This window comes from Ambystoma mexicanum, unplaced genomic scaffold (genome assembly GCF_040938575.1).
Source record: "Ambystoma mexicanum isolate Mex_15411 unplaced genomic scaffold, UKY_AmexF1_1 Mex_scaf16, whole genome shotgun sequence".
Taxonomy (NCBI): domain Eukaryota; kingdom Metazoa; phylum Chordata; class Amphibia; order Caudata; family Ambystomatidae; genus Ambystoma; species Ambystoma mexicanum.
In genome coordinates, this window is record NW_027182391.1 from 3279470 (window position 1) to 3298787 (window position 19318).

Here is a 19318-nt window from a genome sequence, read left to right on the forward strand (position 1 = left end):
AGCTAGGGTCAAGAATTCAATCTAAGTGTGGCACATGCTAACATTCACATTTCTATCTGGATACGATGCAAGCTAGGGTCAAGAATTCCATCTAAGTGTGGCACCTGCTAACATTCATAATGCTGTCTAGATACAACGCAAGCTAGGGTCAAGAATTCAATCTAAGTGTGGCACATGCTAACATTCACATTTCTATCTGGATACGATGCAAGCTAGGGTCAAGAATTCCATCTAAGTGTGGCACATGCTAACATTCAAAATCCTGTCTAGATACAACGCAAGCTAAGGTCAAGAATTCCATCTAAGTGTGGCACATGCTAACATTCATAATGCTGTCTAGATACAACGCAAGCTAGGGTCAAGAATTCCATCTAAGTGTGGCACATGCTAACATTCATAATGCTGTCTAGATACAACGCAAGCTAAGGTCAAGAATTCCATCTAAGTGTGGCACATGCTAACATTCATAATGCTGTCTAGATACAACGCAAGCTAAGGTCAAGAATTCCATCTAAGTGTGGCACATGCTAACATTCATAATGCTGTCTAGATACAACGCAAGCTAGGGTCAAGAATTCAATCTAAGTGTGGCACATGCTAACATTCACATTTCTATCTGGATACGATGCAAGCTAGGGTCAAGAATTCCATCTAAGTGTGGCACATGCTAACATTCATAATGCTGTCTAGATACAACGCAAGCTAGGGTCAAGAATTCCATCTAAGTGTGGCACATGCTAACATTCGCATTTCTATCTGGATACGACACATGCTAGGGTCAAGAATTCCATCTAAGTGTGGCACATGCTAACATTCGCATTTCTATCGGGATACGACACATGCTAGGGTCAAGAATTCCATCTAAGTGTGGTACATGCTAACATTCATAATGATGTCTAGATACAACGCAAGCTAGGGTCAAGAATTCCATCTAAGTGTGGCACATGCTAACATTTGCGTTTCTATCTGGATACGATGCAAGAAGGTAGTGACTGCTGATATTCATCGGGTGTGCAACCATTAGACCTAGAACAGACACTGTGCCTACAGTTATTATCCACAGAAGGGTCATTAGACCCAGAGAAAGTGCCGGATCAGCAGCCATTAGCCCTGGGGAATCAAGGTGCTATATAGCCACTCACACCAGCTACACAGCACTTACTTCGTCTGCGAGCATTCCAGAGCCTGAACTGGAACATAAATGAGCTCCGGAGCAGCTACTGTGTCTACGATACCAAAAACAGACTAATTTCAAAAACATATGTTTAGGAAGTCACGTACTAATTTCAACGTGATAATCACAATACAACAAATTGCAGCTTCAGCTGCTGCCTCGTGCTTCAACGTGCATTTCCAGAGGTCGCAAAAGGGCTCCTCTTACCAATATATCAACACACTGGTGAAAACGATCTAAGTTAATGGGTGCTAAAAGGAACGCATGTAAAATACACAAGAGTTGGATCGCATGTGCTCACCTTATGCTGCCTGGATTGGAAACGGAAACGAAAATGACTGACAGCCCGGAGATTTGATGTGCCAAACAACTGCCAAAGGAGACGAGGATCACAGAACTGAACTTGAGAATAATTCACAATAAAATGCCCAAGAAGACGCAGATCACAAGAACTAAATTTAAAACACTGATTCATACATGCCAACCCTCCCGATTTAGGCGGGAGACTCGACTTTTAAGTAAAAAATGAATCTATTTTTCACTTTCTCTCACTTTTAATCATTCTAGCTCCAATGTAGTCCTATGCGGAAATTTACATCTCCCGATTTCCCTGACAATCTCCCTACAAGGTGCGTCGGAATGTTGGCAGGTATGCTGATTGCCCATAAAATCCCAAAGTAGTGGCAGACTGCAAAGACAGAGGAGAAGAGACAGTAACAAAAACATCAAGATTAAATAAAGTCTTTTTTTGTTGTTGTAACATACTATGGGCCTCATTACACGGTAGGCGGTGAGCCATGGCGCTATTAGCGCCATGGCTCATACCGGTAAAATACCGGTACCGCCTTGGTGGAAAGGGGATTTACCGCCCCATTCCAAGGTTGGAGGGGCGGTAAATCCCCCTTCCACCATTGCCCTTCCCCATTCCCATTTCTGCCCCATAGGGCTCTATGGGAATGGGGAAGGCGCTAATTACGGCACAGGGGCATTCAGCTTATTTTCTCCTTCTGACCTGGCAATGCTGTCAAGGTCCCTGCATTCCATCTCCTGCAGCCAGGAGTGGGAGGACATGCCCGGCCCCTGCACTCTTCTCCTGCAGCCAGGAGCCGGGAGGAGGGAGGACATGCCCGGCCCCTGCACCCTTCTCCTGCAGCCAGGAGCCGCGAGGAGGCAGGACATGCCCGGCCCCTGCACCCTTCTCCTGCAGCCAGGAGCCGCGAGGAGGGAGGACATGCCCGGCCCCTGCACTCTTCTCCTGCAGCCAGGAGCAGGGAGGACATGCCCAGCCCCTGCACTCTTCTCCTGCAGCCAGGAGCTGCGAGGAGGGAGGACATACCAGGCCCCTGCACTCTTCTCCTGCAGCCTGGTGGTGAAGCTTATCTGTGTCATTTGTCTGGGGCGCACTGGGCCCTTCGTGTTTGTTGAGGCCTCTGCCTGTTTAATTTCTGAAACTGAGCCTGACTTTGCCCTTCGTGATTCATGTTTTTCTGTCTATGCTCGAGCTATCCGAGCATGCTTCGTATCCATTCCCGCGCATGCTCTACTGATTAGTGTCTCAGAGCTTTGTATATCCATCGCCCCTAAGAAGGGTCTTATCACTGAGCATGCGCAGGTTGTTCCATGGTGTACGCATGTTCGGATCATCATCCTTTTCCTGCTCAGAATTTGGGGATTACTATCTCGATGCTCGCCACGTGTTGTCTCACGAATACCGAGCATGCGCAATATGTTCCGTGATGGACGCATGCCCTGTTTTGAGCCGTTTCTCAGCAGTGCGCATGTCTGAGCATGCGCAGTATGTTCCGTGATGGACACATGGCCTCTTTTGAGCAGTGTTTCAGGAGCACATCTTTGAGCATGCGCAGTTTGTTCTGTGAACGCATGCCCTTTTTTGAGCAGTGTCTCAGCAGTGCGCGTGTCTTAGCATGCGCAGTTTGTTCCGTGATGGACACATGGCCTCTTTTGAGCCGTGTTTCAGGAGCGCCTCTTTGAGCTTGCGCAGTTTGTTCCGTGAACGCATGCCCTCTTTTGAGCCGTGTCTCAGCAGTGCGCATGTCTGTTCTTTGGGTTTGCCGGGAGCTCAAATGCCCCATTGTATCGCGTCTCTGCTTGGGGGCAAAGGGCGCCTCTGAAAGGTGTTCTTGATCTCTGTTCATCTCAGGGCGCGGACACAAGCAGGTAAGAACATATATGGGAAGTTTTGTAACTTGACTTAGTGCCACTCAAAAGTGGCCCTTGGTACAGGGGCCCACCTGGAAATCGCAGGAGTTTCCCCGTAGGCCTCTCCATCACTGGTGCTGTGAGATGAGCATTCACACAGGGGGATATGCAGTGGGCATCTGTACAGGGGTCTGTACTGTGGCCATCTTTACAGAGGACTGTGGTATCGGGTAATATTATCCCCATATATATGGTCGCTGTAAATAATATTGCCGGGAAAAGGTTGTGGCGATATTATATGGGTGACCATATATATGGGGACAGGGGCAAAAAAAAATATACTGGTGCTGTTCACGAAAGGAGTTGACCTACAGAAGGGACCTGACGCATATAAAAAATGATCACACCATTTTAATAATAAATCGACAAGATTAAAAAGTTATTAAATTAAGCGGTCCACAATGCACAGATAACAAAACTTTACAAGGAAAATATAGGAATACGAAGTAGGCAATCAATTGCTAACTAAAACAAATTCAAGAAAAAACAGTATACACTTTGGGCAACCTTTTGTGTATCAGAATCCAATTGGATTAGTATGCCATTTTATAACATCTGTTTCCAATTCAGAGGGCCGTCTCGACATGTTTCTGTTCACAAACATAAATCACGAACATGCATCAGGAGAAAACGGTTTCAACGGAAAACCTAGTTCTTAAAGATTCACAGACTTGATAAAAACAAAGGGTCAGCTGATGAATAGCTGGTTGGGATTGTCGAGTTCAAACTCATGAACTAGAGAACCAAAAAAGGTAAGTTACCTTCTGGTATGCTCGTGGGGGCTCAAAACCTCAAAGATTCAGTAGAGGGTAGAAAGGAAAATTAGTCCTACAGGATAGAAATATAAGGGAAAGCAACTTAGTCAGCTTTCGTGAAAAGCAATATCGATGCTCACAACACTATCATAGAACGCAGAGACAACAATATGGTAAGAAAATGTCACTCATGTGTGTCTAGAAAGAGCACGACACTCACCTTCCAGAGGGACTAGAAGGCCGGACGTAAGTGACTAGGGTCAGGGAGCAGTTCTCAAAATCCTCAAAGTGCAGCAATATGCAAAATCTGAGGCTGCCTAGCTGTAATCAAGGCAGTGTCCTGCAAACAAAAGGTGTCAGGGGCTTAGCGGCAAAAGCATCAAGGATACCCACCATTAAAAAATATATAGACAGATGGCTGGGATGTACAACAAATCCGGGCGAGGGAGAAAGGCCAAATTAACCACATTCAGAGTATCGATAATGATAAGATGCACAAAAAGTTAGCCTGACTAGGCGGTGCACAAAGGGATAGTGACCCCTCTGATTAATACAAGCCACACAGGAGGAATTGATTTAGCTGAAAAAACAGCCTTTCAAAAGATTACAAAATATATAAACGGTAAAGAGAAATAATTCAATCAATACATATACATACTTTACATGATTGCAATATAAAAATAACATTTCAAAAAAAGAAAAAAAAATCATATTTACACACCTTTTAATTCTAAATTCATGGAATTTGCTCGTTTATATTTAGCGACAATCTTTACAGTTTCTCAGTTTGCCCGGTTCTATAGCTTCCTAGAGATTCAACTTATGTTTCCCTGAGATTACATATCTTCCAAACTACAATTTTTGTTGCAGTCTTTCAGATTTTAGGTCTCAACAAACATAAGCATAGCTAAATTCATTTTGACCAATTGACTATGATACAACCTGTCCCATAGGACCTCACAGTCAGTAATGTTTTGATTTTCAATTAAAGCAGGACAGACAGCAATTAAGTGTTTTAAACTTTCAGACTGTAGCGGAGCCTTACAAAATCTACAATCGCCCTTTATCGTCATCCTGCACATAAAACGCACTTCATTCGTAAGACACAAATTTAATCTTATTCTCAGATAGCAAAATCTCATTTTTGGACTGGGAAATTGGATAAGATATTGCTCTTATTTACTGCCTTAATAGCATAGGATTGACATTTAAAGATCTTTAGTTTTGGACACGTGTCCCGGGTCTCAATCCAGTCAAACATCCATAATTTCTTTTTGGCTCTTTCCGGGTTATTTATTAAGAGCTCATCATCAATGCCAGCCTCTATCATTAGTGATTGTATCCACTTTCGCCATTTAATGATGTTATTGGTGTCTGACGTCAACATAAATGTTCCCATGACAAACAAGACACCATTATCTTCGAGAACCATCAAATATTTACGATACAAGTTTAACACTTTCCAAAGGTACACCGCAATACAGAGATACCATTCCCAGTTCGTGTCTTAATAGACAGATTGGCACTGACCTAGGAAGGCCACATACTGATTTCCAAAAATCTCCTTTTATTTTGACCCATATTGATTGCTTCATAATTTCTCTTGTTTCAGAAGCATAGGTTAATATAGGAACAACCTTCTGTTTATAGAACGTCACTGCTGGTAACAGAGAAAACTTGCCATATTTAGCTTGTATCATTTTCGTTTGGTTTATCCCAGTAGAGACCTTTTGTTTCAAAACTCTAAAGAACGGTTTATCCGCTGTGTCATTGCTGAATTGGAGGCCAAGATATTTATACTCATCCACTGTTTCGATTTCTACATCTTGGATGGCCCATCTATTGTTATAATGAGAACATTTTTTCTTGAGACCCAAGATCATAATTTTACATTTCCCTTGATTTATCGTCAACAAATTTGCATATTTACCAAAGGCAGTCAGTAGATTGTGCAAGCCCCCAGGGGTCTTGGCCAATACCACTAGGTCGTCCGCATGGAACAACCACGGCACAGGACAACCCCCTATGCGTTGGGCATCTGCTCTGCAATTCAAAAAATCATGATGCACCGCAGCCATGAAAAAATTGAAGAGAGTGCTAGCTAAGATGCACCCTTGCTTGAGGCCTCTGAATGTCGAAATACGATCTGATAGTGTTCCATGTGAGGCTAATCTAATTTGCACAGTTGTTTCAGAAGGCAATTCTTTTATCCAGAATATTAAATATTCTGGGCAATTAGCCTCTCTGAGTTTCTTTATCAACAGCTTCCTGCACACCGAATCAAACGCCGCCTGGAAGTCAATAAAGGCCATGTATATTGTTTGACCTTTCTGCTGCTCTTGCTTTTTAATGACTTCCAGAAGGTGCAGATTAATAGCTTCCCCGTTTCCAGGCATAAATCCGGTCTGATTTTGATCTCTCAATTTTGCAACACTCAACCAGTCATTCAGGTCTCTTAGCAACAATCTAGCAACATTTTTACTAGGTATGTCCAATAATGATATTGGCCTGTAGCTGGCAGGATTCTCATGATCTCCTTTTTTTATAGATGGGTATTGTTATCGCTTTCCTCCAAGAACTTGGAATACAACGAGTTCTAACTACTTTCAAAAATATGCATAGAAAGATTTTTGCCCATGCCATTGGATGTTGTTTAATCATATAATTGGGCAGGCCATCAGGCCCTTGTGCTCGAGAAGTGGAGAATATTGATATTTGAAATATGATATCATCTAGATGAAAGGACCAGTCTTTGGTTAGTATTCTATCATATGGGGTAGGGACTTCTTCTAAATTATTACCCGCATACAGGGATTTATAGAACGTGGCCCATACTTCTTGAGGGATGGGATTCAGCTGATGGAAAGTTTGATTTCTAGACTGTTTGAAGTTTAACAGGCACCAAATCATAGCTGTATTCTTAGACTTCCATTTTTCTAGCATATTCTCAGCATGCTGGTACAATATGGTGTGTTTCGCTAGTTCTTGTATTTACACTTAAGAGATCTTAACTTAGGACCCCTTTCACATGGATTCAAATATTTCACTTGCCTTTTGTCTTTTCTATATTGCGCTTTCCGAAGTGAGACAGCTTGGTCATATGTATGTAATGTCTTCTGACCAATTGCTTTTATGCTGTTTCTTTTCACCGCAAAAATTAGCATTTCTTCCACATAGGAACGCGCAACTGAAAGACATCCATTCAGTCCCTTCCTCTCACTCCTTTCAAAATTACGGTTTAACATATGTAGAGATTTTGGACACCACTTAAATCTGTTTAACGCATTATTCAAGGACAGATTTGTGGCCAAAGATTTTTCATACTGTTTCTCGTGAAAACACCATGACCACTTCATGTTCTGAATATCATGATCACTTGGGGAATAATTGAGAATTATGTTATACAGTTAAACATATGCTCATCTACAAAAGTATAGTCGATCATAGCAGATTGAGCACCACGGTGCCAAGTGTTATGTTGGGGAATATCTCCTTTTTTAGCACCGTTCAGTTTAAATAGATGACGTTCTTCCATTATTGTTTTCCATCTCATAGCAGCTGTAGAAAAACATTTATCACTCTGAACGTGACAAGTTATATTCAGATCTCCGGTGATGATTATGTGGTCACAGGATGGATCAGAAAAAGTCATGTTCAAGAGGGTCTGTCTCTAAAGAGATAAAGAATTCCTCAACTGTAATGGCTGCGTGGTTCCAGTATATATTTATTGATGCTATTGTCTTAGAATCAATTTTTATCCTCACCAGTTGGAGGAAACTATTTGGGGAAAACCACGGCTCTAACTATATACTAGGAGATATTTTTATGGCTACCATTAGTCCTGCCATCGGTCCCCCTTTAGCAGGCATAAAGGCAGGAATCAAAGCTATACAATGGTTGTCCCATATTGGAGCAGATGCCAACCATATCTCTTGCAAAGCCAGTATATCAAATTTTCCCAGCAAGCAATCCTTACTTTTTGTCAGGTGTTCAAAACCTCTCGTATTCCAAGAGACTAGAGAAAGAGAGACAGAATTCTGGAATAGTTAGTTTCTGCAAGGTCTCTCTTCTCTATCACGTAACATCTTTCACTTGATGAATTTATTTTTCGATTCGCGGATTGATTTTGTCCGTTTGTGGTGGATTTGGACTGATATTGATTCCTCATTAAAGATATTTGTGGAGGAACCGGTATAGAGTTATTCAATAATTGAAACCCTAGTTCATATAAATCCATTCTTGCTTGCCACAATGCATTTTTAACAAAGCCCGATTTTATCCACAGCTTTACAACAGATAAATCATTTGGATGTAAAAACTCTATTTGGTCAATGTCAGCTGAACAAATTCCTTCCAGAGCTGGTACGTCAGCAAAGATGTTCATAACTGACTGTCTGTTGAGATCAAACGCATGGAACGGATGCGAGCGGCACTGCAAAATTAAGTGGTGTGAGATTTCAGTGGGCCTCATTGCGCTCCTCTTGAGACAGAATTCATTTTTTAGTCACTTTGGTTTAACATTTTATTTGGAAAAGCAGGCGAATCAAGTTGATTTGTAATATTCCTTTCCCCCGAGTCATCAGTATTAGATTTATTTACCATTGAGACAATTCTTTGATCTGATTTCTCAATTTCTTCTTTCCATTCTTTCATTATTATTGTGTCCACACCAGATAATTTTGCAGATTCCGCTGGCAAAAGTTCCTTTAAGGGTTTCAAATCTATAGGATTCGGTAAGTTTACGGGCGAGAGCTCAACAGATACCGTGTCATTTCCTGACAGAGCTGAAGCCATAGCTCCCTTATTGATGTTGTACAGATTATTTTGGTTTCTCAATAAAACCGACTATCTCGAGGTTCATACACCATAGACGCTACTTTGGCCAATTTGGTTTTGTTTGCTTTTAACATTAGCACCTCGCGATATTTATTGGCAATTGCTTTCCTAGCCAATGTTGATGCCGAAATGGGTTTTGATAGTGTCTGTATGAACTGTCTAGTTCCAGAAATATTAGAGTGAGGAATTGATTTAACATTTCTTGATTTTTTTTTTTTTGTAGCCTTAAGTAAGGAAGTTTGTCCTTTTTTGCTTGCTTGTCAAAAATAAGATAAGTGGTCCCTTTTTATCTGGCACCACTTCTTTTAGAAATTTCAACTTCCTTGCTTTCTGGTCCATTCCCACTACAGGAGGAAGTCGAAGTTTCTATATTCCTCAGTTTTGCCTTTCTTTTCTTGGAACATTGCTGTCCCGGAACACAGTTACCATTCATACAGCCTTCAACCTCAAGAATGGGAATAATTTCATCCTTCTTAAACTCCTGCACTTTCTCTTTTGCCTTCTCAGCACATGTTGTTAAGACTTGCCTGCGTGATGCTGTAACACCAGTTGTTGATTCTGTGAGCAATCAATCACAAGTACATCAGGTTTATCAAGTTTATCAACGTTTATTTTCCCCTGTTTTTCTTCACTTACTTTTTTCACATTTGAATCGATATTACCTTGATTGTTAAAACAATCACATGAATGATTACATTTTTTTTGATTCTACAACACTTTGGTTAATAACACATATTGCTCATTCCTTTTTGAATCTAAGGAATCGTACAAACGTGTTAGTGAAAATAAGGCTGCATTCATTGTTTGAAGAGAGGTCTCAACTTCTACAATAAACGTCCCTTGGGAAGGAGGATGAATTATAGCCAGCACATGTTGATTGCACTGAGGAGTGGGATGTGTAAAGGAGCAAGACAGAGGAGATGACTCATTTGCTGAAGGGGAAAACATCATTGGTGATTTGGATAGATCATGGGCACTCGCTCCAATATCACACTCCGCAGTATCCACTTTACTAGAGTTATGAAAACTCATATCACACACTTCACTTTTATTGGAACAATTTTCCCAACTTGATGTTACATTTTTCAGAGGTAAATCGAGGGCTTCAATTTCAACCACAGTTTCCACCTGCTCATCCATTATTGGGTTTGGGGGCTTTGCTATGTGTTTGATTTCATTTGCCCCCCCTCGAATTCCCAATTGATTTTTGATGATAGCCAGCACACCAGCCGCCATCAAAGAATCAGGAGGGGTATCTGTTAAATCAACAATTCCCCTGCTTTCATCCTGTTTTTCTATTTGTGCATTACAAGCTTCTTTATTTAAGTGGGGTAGTTGAGCCTTCTCACCTCCACCCCCCATTTTGGCACCCAGTTCGCAGAATTTGCGTATGTCAGCTAGGGGAGCACAGGATCGTATGTTTGTTGCAGATTTGCATGCGCGTACTAACTGAATAGAACGTGAGGAGGATTTTGGGGTCTGAAAAGCCGCAGCCACAAGCTTTTATTTTGTCTTGTGGCGGCATTCCCGTTTTTAGCGTTAACATCATTATGGGCCGATAGCGATGTGCTATAACAATTGGATTATCAGAAACCGCAAATTAATTGTCTTTGTTTCTCTGTTAGCTATCCAACCAAGCCCTCAAAAAACAATAGAATTAAAAATCACAAAATGAATTCAATTTTGGACCACTCACCAGACAAAGTCCACTAGTAGACCTATTCAATTTTTCCGCCTGACCCACTCAACAGATGATATATATAAACAAAAACATCAAAGCATCAAACCGCAAACAATACTTGCTTGTACTTTCCGTGTGCGCGCACGAGTGCGCTGCACCCGCTGTATTTGAATAGAGGAGGGCGGGATCAAAGATGGATGAAAAATCCACAGCCCAATCAGAGACGCTGTAAACAAGGAATGGGGAGGAGTTAGGTTAGCTCTACAAGGCTAGAGAAGCTTGTATATGTATATACTCAAATACAGACTCTAAAGACACTTTACATATTTATTTGGAAAATAAAAAAACAAGTCAGGCAGCTTCTGTGTGTCGGATAAAGACATCCACACGGCGATGGTCCAGCTGCTCAGTAAGACAAGGCAGAACAGGAATCCGGAACGTTCCAACAGTAATCCACAAGGCGAATAAATGCCAACAGCGTTCACACAAAGCAAACGGTACTTTCCATGTGCGCCGATTACTCTATTTCCTTGTCTCGCTGGAGGTTAGTAGACTTTGGCTCTGCCGTCACTAGTGTCCCTTCCTATTCGATGGCTTATTTGTGATCGCTATATGCATTTTTTCCATTTTCTGCATTATTTCCATTTTTTGCTCTTTACACCTGCCCGTTTTATTAATGCATGACCACTTGGATTCCTCCTGTGTGGCTTGTATTAATCAGAGGGGTCACTATCCCTTTGTGCACCGCCTGGTCAGGCTGCATTTCTGTGCATCTTATCGTTGTCGATACTCTGAATGTGGTTAATTTGGCCTTTCTCCCTCGCCCGGATTTGTTGTACATCCCAGCCATCTGTGTATATATGTTTTAATGGTGGTTATCCTTGATGCTTTTGCCGCTAAGCCCCTGACTACTTTTGTTTGCAGGACACTGCCTTGATTACAGCTAAGCAGCTTCAGATTTTGCATATTGCTGCACTTTTGGAGGATTTTGGGAACTGCTCCCTGACCCTAGTCACTTACGTCCGGCCTTCTAGTCCCTCTGGAAGGTGAGTGTCGTGCTATGATAGTGTTGTGAGCATTGATATTGCTTGTCACGAAAGTTGACTGAGTTGCTTTCCCTTATATTTATATCCTGTAGGACTCATTCTCCTTCCTACCCTCTACTGAATCTTTGAGGTTTTGAGCCCCCACAAGCAAACCAGAAGGTAACTTACCTTTTTTGGTTCTCTAGTTCATAAGTTTGAACTCGACAATCCCAACTAGCTATTCATCAGCTGACCCTTTGTTTTTTATTTTTTTTTTAAACCTACAGGTGCTATGAAATTGACTCAGATCAAGTCTGTGAATCTTTCAGAACTAGGTTTTCCGTTGAAACTGTTTTCTCCTGATGAATGTTTGTGATTTATGTTTGTGAACAGAAACATGTCGAGACAACCCTCTGAATTGGAAAAGAGAGATGTTATAAAATGGCATACTAATCCAAATGGATTCTGATACACAATAGGTTGCCCAAAGTGTGTACTGTTTTTCTTGAATTTGTTTTAGTTAGCAATTGATTGCCTAGTGCGTATTCCTATGTTTTCCTTGTAAAGTTTTGTTATCTGTGCATTGTGGACTGCTTAATTTAATAACTGTTTAATCTTGTCGGTGTGATATTTTTTTATGTGTCAGGTCCCTTCTGTAGGTCAACTCCTTTCGTGATCAGCACCTGCATTTGTAGCTCTGTCTCCCCTTTTATATTTTCATACTGATCCACCCGGATCTAGACAGAGTAGACACTTCCAACTTGTAGTTGGACCGTTGTCTACCGTGTTTCCTCCCTTATACCAAGGCATCTCATACCTGTCTGCATTAGAGAACCAAAAACCCAGAGAATTACATCACCCAAGCTCTGCCCGCCGGCCACCCCCACATATTAAAAAAACACAACTACCATGGAACGTAAAAAAGTTCTAAGAAAACTGAGCCTTTTTTCCCCAAACTAACAATTGCAATAGAAACAGGAAAACCTGGCAAATGAGTCAACTTTTATTTTCTTCCTCGCCAGACTTCACAATGCATTTCTTTCCCTTTAAAAAGGGACTGTAACTTTATACACAATGTTCTTCACTCGCCCCTGTTTACATAAATGATATAACTTGACAACAAGACCACTAGATTTTCAGGCACAGTCCTGTAACGTTCAGCGCACAATACCATGATCCAGATTGCAGAAACATTTATTTTTGTATGGTGTTCGCACCCAGGCCCCAATTTGCCTACCTAAAGAATGTTTATGCCACTCTTATGGCTCATTTATATAGTGGTGTCCTGAACGGCCATAACCCGGAGACTCCATGCACTTCCCCGGAAACCCTGAGAAGAGAAATAAACCTCAGTCTCTGGACTAAACCCGGAGGTTAGGCAGGTATGGGGCATCTGCAAAGGTGGAGGGAAGGTGGGCAGTGCTACATGGGGCTGTGCAGTGGGCATCTGTACGGGTGCTGTGAGATGGGCATATGTAGCACCTACCTGGGAGGTGCCCGGGATGGCTGAATGATGCCTGGGCCTGACCAGGCTACTGCTCCGGCCTCTCTTGCTTCCTATAATTTTTCTATGATAACATTTTTGCGCACACTGTTAAAAAAAAAAACGGTTTCATTTGTATAGCAGTGATTTATTGACATTGGGTAGGAGTTACTTAACCGTGGATTGTAGTTTTGGAGCGGCGTGCATTCTGAGCGCTGAGTACTGGGGGCATTGTAGTGTTTCACCCTGTGCACCAAATGGACTAGAAACTGCCCTGGGTGAATGGGCTCCTTTTTGTCTCCCTGGGACCTCAAATGCTATGTTTTAAATATGAAATATGTCTTTTAAGGAATCATAGGGGAATCATTTGCTATAGGTGAGTGACCAGTGACTGTTCTCCTCTTTTGGTGAGAAAAAGAACATCTGTTTTGACCAAGTGTAAAGTTGTCTCTGCTTGTTCTTCATAAGCCTCCAGTTACTCCTCTCTTCTGTGTATGGAATGGATGGTGCATTACTGGGCCGGTTAGAGGGGAACGGCAGCTCCTCTTTGGATGTTTCGATTTATATATTGTTATAGGATGTCTTGCGTTTGTAGTATTTAATCAACATCTCTTCAATGTCTAGATCTAAAAACACTATTGTATCCTCCTGCTCTTCAAAAATTAAGAAGCACAACGACTGAAAGGTAAATAACTGCTGTAGTTTGTTTCTCTGCACAGGTTGTTCTATGCTTCTGAGATAGCCTGTCTCCCACCCTGCGTTCCTGGACCCTTCATGTCTCCTTCTCTCCTGTCTTGGGTCCCTTCCTGACTCTTCTTGTAAGTGGTGTCCAGATCCAGGTTTAGGGTCCAGGTCTGTGGCTCAGTGAACTAGTGGATTCTCTGGAAGGATCCATGCATGTGACCCCCTATTGGCCAGCGTCCAATGTGCATTTCTGATGAAGACCCACTTTGAAGCACCCTCCCACACAATGAGGGAAACTCCAAGATGTGGCTCCATGAAGTCCTCGCAGCTCACACCCTGCAGATAGTGTTACAACAACATGATTCTGTCATGTTTATGTTTATTGAGTTTATATTGCGCTTTACGCCAAAGCGCTTTACAGTATAACAACAAAAATACAAGAGAAAGAAGCATATTTACAAACTTGATACAAACTAGTGGTACAGTACATAGAACAATTTACTCAATTATAACACGTAATGGGCTCTGTGTGACGTGCTATGTGAGGGATCTAAAATCCTGATATTGGCCCATCCTGGCAGGAGGGGTCAGGGATGGACCATATCCATTAATGCCTCAATCACTGATGAGACAAAGCCTTTATGTGAAAGTTTAGTTTAAGGCCAGAGTAACCTGATTTCGGGCTACCTCTTTCAGGTCCTAGTACTGTCAGCACTGGTAAACTGGTTTCCCCCCATAATCGATAGTTTACATAATAATCCACATGTTATTTTTAATCTCAGGCTACCCCTTTCCGGTCCTATTACTGTCAGCATTGGTAACCTGTTTGTGCCAAGAAGCAGTAAGAATGTATGCAAGGCACGTGCAGGGTACAGCAATCGGTACCTCTGGAGCCTTTTGAATTTATGGCTGACCCTGCGAAAGCATTGGAAGTCTTTAGGCTAGCCACCTGCTCCTAATGTGCCAACCATTCCGATTTTTCAGTTTGTTGGTAAATTATTTCTTCAGCTCATGATATTCGCTCTCCCAATCCGGACACCAGTCAACCAGTTCGAACCAGATCTCACCAGTGACGTGCAACTATCACTGGTCGACAACTCAAGCCCCAGGTATTTATTTATAGCTTGTGAGGTACTCAATGCAGTTCTCACTAACAAGTTTGGGGTTTCAAATTTTCCTATTAATAAAGTGTATCATCTTTGCTTTTCCAAAAATAATGGGCAGCCCATTTTCGCTGCATACTTAAACAATTCAACCAGTAGTATTTCATCTCCCACATGTATGATCAAGGATTACAAGATCACCTTCCTATGACACAGCTGATTTTTACACAGTTAAGTCTAGTGGAACAGTTGTCAATCCTCCCTAGAGTTGCAGGCAGACCAGACATGTAATGGTTAAACAGCATGGAAGCTAGCACACATCCTTGTTTTTCGACTTTATTGATAAATATTGGCATAGTGACGGCTCCCCTGCTGTCCAGCCTGAGCTGAACACCAGTATTCTCTTGCAGTCTACTGATAGCACCAAGGGTACTCCCAGGGCAAACTAAGCACTCGTCTTACTCCACAGTTTATCTACGGAGTCAAATGCTGCTCAAATATACCTGAGCTGCCCAGAAACCAGGACTGCCTTTCTTTGTTGCTTGTACTATCAGCTTGTCCATGAGTCTTATTTTATGGACCACCAGGGAACCAGGTGTAAATCCTATAGCTACGGATATTAGTGCAAAGGGCAACCTAGAGCAGAGTTAACAGTGAATACTTCAAGTCTGCTCGGTGTGTCAAGAGGAACAATGTTTGTGTGGACATCTTTACATTCCTTAGAGGCTGCTGAAATACAGCCCATCAATTTTCTACGTTTGCATGCTATAACATTTCATGTTGTGACGGTTGCACCTGCACGTCCTATAGATATGCGGAAAACACTTTAAAAAAGCTTATTTAAATACATTTGCTCTAAGACTTATCTTGTTAATTATGGTAAAATCATCTCTTGTACTTGTTTTTAATCAACCTGATCGCCTTGATCTTCGTGTACATTATAGGAGTATTGTGCTTAATGCTCCAAACGGCCTTTCGCATCTCCCTCTTTGCATCTCTGGCTTCCTGATCGAAATAGTAGAGTAGTGACTTTGGATGATATTATAATGCTACCCTTTTGTATTGCTACAGCTGCCTCTGTTTCTCTTAATCAGTCTTCCATCCCGTCCAGAGACAGACTGCCAAACTGATCCAAATCAGTGGTGCTAAGATTACTGACAAGAGTGTGTACTTTCTCTAAGTTTCTGTGCCACCAGCTAATCCTATTTCCACCACAGTGTATGTGGAGTCACCAATCCTCTCCTCCCCCCAACCCACAATAAGATTGAGGATACAGTAGTCACTATGCTCGCTCTTGGTGATCGTTAAACCTTATACAAGAGGCAATAAATTGTGACTAACAAAGACCTAGTCGCGTGTCACCGTTTTATTGCCGGTGCACCATGTGCTCTCGCCAGGGCAGACTCTGTGGGCTCAGCCCTTCATCATGGTAAATCCCCAAACATACAAATACGCCCTCTAGCTCGGAGCCTTTCCCTGTTAAGGTACATAGACCCAGTGCCCTTCAGTACCAAGAATATCCAGTAATGAAAGAACAGGTGTGGAAGATTAAGCGTCCTTTTCCCAATCCAATCACTCTAGTACAGTGGTCTTCAAACCTTTGCATACTGAGCCCCGCCCCCAGTTTGAGTAAACATATTGTTTCTGCCCCCCACCTACGTGTTGCTCCCCGTCCCCTAACCCCCGGCAGGGGTCAACTGGTTATATTTACCATTAAAAGTAGTCCTCTTAAGTCTTTGACCCCCTTGGACATCCTTCAGCCCCCCCAGTTTGAAGACCACTGCTCTGAAGCCCAGTGGCACAGCCTTAGCCAGAACTACACCAATCATGATCAGGCAAAGGAGAGGTAGGGTGACCACCTTCCACCCCTTAAGGTCTGTTGTGGATGTGTTTGGTAAAATCCCTGTGCACGCTTGTCCCTGTTATTGCAATTAAGCTAAGAGCCACCACTAGGGTTCCTAAATTCACTGGGATCGCTTCGGTTGCAGAGGATCCAGGGGTCCCAGAGGATGCAGGGGTCCCAGATGCAGTGGTCACTTTCAGTCTCTGGCTAATTGGCGGTTTCATGGATCGATACACCCATGCATGTGAGGGGATTATGTCAGACAAGTGGGTGTTAAGCGCGGTCAGAGAATTAGTTGGACCTGCCGCCACACAATAATTTCTCACTGCTCCATAAAGAGGTCAAAGCGCTGCTACAAAAAGGAGCAATAGAACCAGTACGAGCCACTTAGTAAGTAGGGGGTATTTTCTCACGATTTCCTTTTACCCAATAAAGACAAACCAAAAGGACAGTTTTGAACCCAACAGTCAACAAAAAAATGTGTAAAATCCCCAAAATTCAGAATGGTTACCCTCCAAGATATTCCTCTCCAAAATTGCGATGTAATGGCAACATGATGCAGACTTTCCCAGGCCACTGCAAATATCCGCAGCTCAATGTAGCAAACCATCATTTTCAATTCAATGAGCTTTCTCTTGGGATTCCATCAGCGCCTTGTCTTCACCAAGTTAATCGCAGTGGTGGGTGCTCATCTACACCCCAAACATAGCATTATACCCTTATCTGTACAACTGGCTAATAACAGGAGAGAATCCATCAATTTGTCACAAACACACGCAGGAAACTAGCTGGGCTTTCACATTGACAAACGCAAATCAAGCCTTGTTCCAAGTCAAACCAAGCAATTTCTAGGGGCCTTATTAAAACACATCCCTGTACCCCTCCTCAGAAGACCTTCAAAGGTGGTAACCAGCTTCACTTAACTACCCTGAACTCTTGCTTAGCTGTTAAACATTCCTCTGACCTCTGTCAACTCCTTGAAGACTTTGTCCTTGCTGTCCTCGCCCTCACTGAAACGTGGGTCAATGCCAGTTCTGTCACTGCTTTTGACACTCTCCTTCCTGAGGGCTACAAGATCCTCTCCAAGCCCAGGCCTAACTGTTCGGGCGGCAGAGTGGCCCTTGTTTTCCCTGATTCGGTGCCTGCTTCTATCATACTCCACCTCTGGGTCCATTGGTTCTGGTCTCTGAGAGGATTTTGTAGCCTTCAGAGAGGAGAGTGTCAAAACCCATGACAGGGCTTGCCGTGTACCATCTCTTGTGAGAGCGAGGCCATCCAAGTTAAGTTCTTTGAGGAGATGGCAAATGTCAGAGAATTGTTTCACAGCCGAGCGAGAGTGGAGAGTCGTGATGTGGGGCAGGTTGCCACATTTGAAAGTCTTCTGGGGTGGTGTACAGGCTTGAGGTACACCCAATGGAAGTGGTAGAGGGGCCTGAGTGGGCAGAGGTGGTAGCATGAGGTGGGTTATTAGAGAGAGAGAGGAGGAGGAGGGAGGTGCCAGAGAGGCAGCAGAGCAGGAGATGGCAGAGGAACCAGAGAGGTGCTAGTAGGAGTAGCAGGAGAGTGAAGGAAGTTGATAAGACGCAGCAGACACCTATCGAAAAGTAGATTGGGCTGAGAGCCCTGGACCAAGATTGTGCCATTCAGATAGATATTAATAATTGTCTTGGAGGAGTGGAAGGAGGCCTAGAGGACCACCCAACATTCGCCTACTACAAAGGGAAATGTTTTGGATACATGTACAGCACACTGTATACCCAAGGGGTATGAATGAGGAGTTTTGTTTGAATTGCTTTGTTTGAAGGCCTCATGTTCAATGGATAAACTGATTTCCTTTGTATGATGAATCGTTTGAACATTATACCTAGATATATTGTTCTCTTCTGTCGCATGAAACCTTTGACTAACATGTCTTGCTGTTAGGTGGACAGTTCACTTTTGTAATTGAATGATTAGGTATTTGAACAGCTGTACATTGAGGCACATGTGTGAACTACTGTGTTATTGATTGCCTATTCGCGTTTTAGAAATAGGATGATACATCTCCCTATAATTATTATGAAATGCACTTTAGTTTTTTTCTTCATCATCATTGATATGCATGTTGACATGTTTTTTTTCCGGGTTGAATAAATTCTCTGGGAATTATACCTAGAGGGGATGAGGATAGTCCCCTCCTGATAGGACTGTACTGTACATATTGAAATGACACATGAGAACAGTTTAATGTTTATTTCCTCACATGCTTGAATAACTGATTTGCAGAGTCTTGACGATATATGTAGAAGTAGTCAGATGACCCATACTTTGTAATCCCTACAAAGTGAACCAGAGTTTTCCTCTCCAATATGTCTGCACTTTGATATTCGCTAATCTAGTTCACGGGTTGTACACACGTGTGTAGGCCCTTGATCTGCTTTCTATATATTTTCATAGGAGTTGAAAAGGTGAGGAACACCACATACTGAATGTGCCTGAGTCTTTTGCCTTTAGTGTTTGGCAGCTTCTCACATA

At 42.5% G+C, this 19318-nt stretch overlaps 1 protein-coding gene and 1 long non-coding RNA gene across 4 annotated transcripts in view; one reads left to right on the top strand and one right to left on the bottom strand.

Moving 5' to 3' along the window:
- The window catches only part of LOC138554398 (uncharacterized), a 58404-nt gene extending 40336 nt beyond the window's left edge, over positions 1-18068 (top strand). The window contains exons 3-5 of the long non-coding RNA XR_011297401.1: positions 11591-11712; positions 11805-11871; positions 11979-18068. This is a non-coding gene — a long non-coding RNA (uncharacterized lncRNA). The remainder of the gene's footprint in view (positions 1-11590; positions 11713-11804; positions 11872-11978) is intronic.
- The window catches only part of LOC138554393 (zinc finger protein 268-like), a 291837-nt gene that overhangs the window by 56873 nt on the left and 215646 nt on the right, over positions 1-19318 (bottom strand). The gene's annotated exons all lie outside the window — the stretch shown is intronic.